Consider the following 5350-nt stretch of genomic DNA (forward strand, 5'->3'; position numbering starts at 1 on the left):
CCTTTGCTATGACAAAATGCCCAAGAATAAAAACTTAAAGAAGAAAAGGTTTACTTGATTCATAGTTTAAATGGTTCAGTCCATTGAATAGTCTACGAGTGCCATTGCTTTTAGGGCTGTGGCATGACAGGAGTATGGTGGAGGAAGGGCATGGTGAAGGAAGTTACTCACCTCATGGAAGCCAGGAAGCAAAGAGAAAGGGAAAAGAGCGGGGGGGGGGGGACCAGGGACCAGATATAGTCCTCAAGGTCACAAACCCGGTGACCTAATTCTTTCAACTGGGCCCCATATTCTAATAGCCCATTCATGAGGGTTATCTCTCCCATGATTCAATTACCTCAATAGGCCCCATCTCTGAATATGTGGGCATTTCAGGGCATGTCTTAGATCCAAACCATGACAGAGGTGGTATAGTCATAATCAACTTTTCAGCAACAATTAATTTGCATCTTCATGCCGTTCAGGATCATCAAGCATTTGCCACTCTCAGACTTCTCAGACTTTGTCACTAAGGATCTTTGAGGAGTTTTCAAATTAAATGGGTATCACAAATAGAAACACATAAGTACATGTAATTGGAGGAATTATTTTCTTTAACAAACATTTAGCAGGACTGGGATTGATTCTGGTGATATAAAACAAACAATTCCTGCCCTTCAGGAGTCTTCGGTCTCAAATATCGTGATCTGTCCTGTTGGTTGCTGTCCTGTTATTTTTGCCTTTGTAGTATACTTCTTGAAAAGTCTAAATTTATTATCTACATTAATTTATCTCCACTTCACTCCATAATCCATTGCAACATGCCATTTCCCTCATAGTGTAATGTGTCTCACCAAATCAACTGTCTCCATTCTCCCTCATTTTATTATAAATCCTGTGGACTTAGTTACTTGGTATCTCTGGAATATGTGATATTACTGTCTTCATGTGACAACTTTATATTCCCTTGTTCCTCACTTTTTTTTGGCACTGTACTTTCCTGGCTTTCTTCTCTATCCTCTTCTATTTGCTTTCTAGGTGGGTTCTTATTAAACATTGGTGTGCCCAAGGTTCTCTTCTATTCTCGCTCTACAACATTATTTTTCAAAACATGGTTCTCAGAATATTTATTGAAGGCAACTTAAAGTGTTTTGTAAAAAATGAAAAATTCCGTGCCCTTTAGTAAACTTCAGAACTTAACAGCATCCTAGAATCTGCATTTTAAGCATTCTAAGTGATCCATACATAGTCTAAATATTGAAGATCAATATTCATACACAGACTATGTTCTGAACAAAATTAATCTTTCTCATGGTTTTAACTGCCAGTTATATACTGGATGTGGAAGTTAATAAGTGCAGCTGGCATTATAAGGAAGTTAAAGTTTTCTTGAGATGGGTTCTCTTTTTTTCTGAGGAGTATAAGTTGCAGTTATATTCAGAGAATTTCAACATAGGATTGGAGTGGAAAAAGGAAAAGCAGCAAACAAAGGCTGAGTAGTGTGGAAGTTTTAGTTGAAATTAAAAATTAAGAAAGTATACAGTAATTTATCTGTGTCTTGGGGGATAACATTGGTATAGATCTAGAAAAGATTGATAGATTGACCCAAACGTTGAATAAGATTATGGAAGTTACAAAGAATAACGTCTAGGCTTTGTAGAAAAGGAATAATGACAGGGGCCAGATAAAGATTTTCATGTTATCAAAATATATATAGTGAGAGCAGTGAATTGAAAGAGGTTGGAAATTGTTGGCTATGGATACAGTGAGCAATCTGAATCTGATTTCCAGATAAATCAGTTTTGTTGATGACAAATGCCACAGTGTTCCCTGGAAGTAGGTAGTTGAAGTAGAATAGTTGGCAAACATTAAAGAATGGAGAGGACAGAGTTTTGGAAGGATTGTCCACTGGGGACACTGGAGGTCACCAGGGATGATAGTGGCAGGGAATGGACTGGAGAAGGGTACCAGCCAAAGTCTCCAGTGAATGAGGGAGCATATCAAGATGTATAGAGATACTTGTACATCTTTATTCACAATAGCTAAACTGTGAAAACAGCCCAATTACCCAACAACATAGGAAAGGATAAAGAAAATGTGATACATACATATATTATTCAGCAGTGTAGAAGAATGGAATCATGTTGTTTGCAGAAAAAATTAGATGGAACTGGAAAAGATCAGGCTAAGAGAAGTAAGCTAGTCTCAGGTAGATGAATATCGCATGTTTTCTCTCATACGTACAATCTAAAAAAAAGGAAAAACGGAGATAACATGAAAGTAGAAAGGAGAATATTAGAGAACAGGTAGGGAATCAGAGAGAAGGGAAGAACAGGGCAAAGGAAGCAATTGGGGTGGAAATGATCACAGTATGTTATATGTGTGTACTCATTCTGTATAGCATGCACTAATAAAAAAGATGTTGACACAATATAGTAAAACACTTCTCAACTATATCACACCAGAGTATCTTGTATTCTAAACATGTAATTGCTTCAAGTGCCAAATTCCCCACTATGATATCCAAGGACTTTCATATTCCAGTGCCATCCTAAATTTCTAGCCAAGTATCAATCTGTTTACCCTTACACAACCTCCATTCCATCCTCAATAAGCTATTGTTGTTCCCTAAACAAATCTACTTTCTGCATTATGTTTTACCTGTTCCCTTTCTGAATTTTGAAAGTACTTTACTGGAGCAACTGCTGCAGTTTAGGACTTTTATTACAATTAATTGCAAACATGTCTTCTTTATTAGTGTGCTTTTTTAGGGTTAATGTCATTTGCACTTTTTAACACCCATCTTAGCAACTAGTACAGTGCTGTTCACATAGTAAGCAACCAACAAATTTTTAACTATTTGCTGTAACACTGATAAATTGTGAAATCACACTTAGAATATGTTTGGACCAATTCAAAAACTACTAGGTAAGTTAAACAAAGATATATTTTGTTCATTCATTTAAAGAAGAAATTCATTTTGTATGGTTGAAAATTCTTGAATCTATATAAAAACATAAAAAGAATCTGTCCATAAAGTCTGGCTCAACAAGGTATAGGAGGTTTTTTTTTAATGAAGGCCATTATAACATATTAAAACATTCTTGCAACTTTAAGTACAATGAAGAGTTCCTAAATTGTCAGCTTCCCTTTATAAAATATCATTGACAAGAATGTTTGAATACAATATATATCCTATAAATACACGAAAGAATAATATAAACAGGATATGATGACATGAAATAAAATGAATATCCTCTGTTATGTTTACTATACATCATGGTGCCTACTACTGCTGGAATTTTTAAAGTTATGTCAAATTGCCTGTATATTATATTGTGAATCATATATATGTGTGTCTGTGTGTCTGTGTGTGTTTGTGTGTGCGCATGCATGTTTGTGTTATATAATTTCATGGAAATATCAGAATCTCTGTTAATTTCATCATGTAAACGTTCTTGTTGAAAATCCAAATTTCTGAAGGAAAAAAATTATATTCCCACTTTAGAGTTTTTCCTTTCATTCTAGAGAAGTCTAGTAACTTATTCAGAAAAACTGTTTCAGAGTAAGTCTGAAAATGTACAGGCTAAATCCAACAATAATGTAATAAGTAGGTTCAGTCTTTTTATTGTGCATGGCTATCAATCACAAGCAATAAGCTAAAAGTTGTAGATTTGAGTATTATTGAGAAATAATTTGTATAAAGTAAAATTTATCCTTTAATGTATAGAGGTAGTGCCTGAGAGAATTGTTTTGAAGCCCAAATATTTATAACATTTAGAATATTTTCTAGAATAAAGGGAAAAATGTGTGTAAAGGAAAAAAATAGTATGCAGCATCTTGCTTTTCTAATTTTTAATTAAAATTTATAAAGGGTCTTTCTTTTTAATGTACAATTTAATATATTTTCCTATCAAGTCATATGGCTTAACCTCATTCCTATTAAGGGCTAAAATATATTTCAATGTTGTGCTAGTTTTTAAATCAGTTTCCTCAGAAGCCACATTAAGATAAACAAGATGTGGTTCTTTTATACAACGGAGTACTACTCTGCCATAAAAAAAGATGAGTTTGAGACATTCCTAGGTAAACGGATACACCTTGAGACATACTCTTAATGAAATAAATCGAACACAGATGTTTAAATATTGCACCGTTATTCCGGTGTGAGAAACTGAAAGGGTAGATAAGGACCAAAATGTATAATAGATATTGGGAAATGAGAAGAAAGTATTCAAATGGGAAGGGAAATCAGGGGTGGGGGGGAGAGAATAGAAGGAAAAAAATGGAAACAAAGCTTTTGTAAATAAGGAGGGGAAGAGGGGTTGAAGAGAAGGGAGGGGATTGAGGAAAACAAGAAGAATCAAGATCTATCATGTACAGGTACAAATCCTCTATGATGAATGTGATCTTTATGTATATCTAAAGTGTATCAATAAAATTAGTTTTTATAAAGCCAATTTCGTGTTACTTACTATTACTTTCTACTCTGGGGGGTAGATATTTTCCTACACACACACACACACACACACACACACACACACGTATATTTGCCCATTTAGGAGATTATAGATTTCCTTATTTTAAAATGATCAAACTCCCTATGTTATATGAAAGCTAGAACTGTGTATAACACGTCCTTGTTGTTAAAGTCATGATTTAACAAAACCACCTTCTCATTATTTGTGTTATTGTTTTAACACAACTCAGAAGTACTAGTTAATATAGTTTGAAAAGGAAATGAAAAGGAACAAATTTTGAAAGGTGGAACAACTGCCATCGTTCGGAAAATGTGTGACTGTGTACTTGAGAAATTCAGGATGATTAACTGAAATGCCATCAGAAACAAAACAATGGAGAACAAAACACAAAACCTAAGTCATCCGCTTTACAATTTAGAACCAAAACACATTTCAATTCCTCCCTCACCTAACTAAATGTAATAGGACTTACTCAGTTTTGTGGCTGCTCAGGAATATTCGCAATGAGTCACCAATAAAAGCTATAGAACTAACAGCTTTTATTGAAGATCATTATGTTGGAATAATATATTCAAGAGTCTTTTTTTAGTATTAAAAAGACAGTTTATTTGGGGAGAAAAGATGGAAAAGAAAGAGGATAGGCAGCTACCGTAGAGTGGTAGAGGGCTTCAGTTTTCAAAATCATCCCACAACAAACTGCTTCAGCCAGAATCTAATGATTATTTGCTATGTGCCAGTCATAGGCATTTTGAGTAATACAACAATTAATAAAATGTGCTCTAGGTGCTTACAGTCTAGAAAAGGAGTTAAGACACACATGCAAATAGCTGAAATACTCAGATGGAGTTTTGTGACAGGCAGAATGGTTGCCTCAAAGATGTCCATGCCCT

The sequence above is a fragment of the Heterocephalus glaber genome, unplaced genomic scaffold, assembly GCF_053883595.1.
Source record: "Heterocephalus glaber isolate CG9 unplaced genomic scaffold, H.glaber_assembly_v1.0 deba00001729, whole genome shotgun sequence".
In the NCBI taxonomy this organism is placed as follows: Eukaryota; Metazoa; Chordata; class Mammalia; order Rodentia; family Bathyergidae; genus Heterocephalus; species Heterocephalus glaber.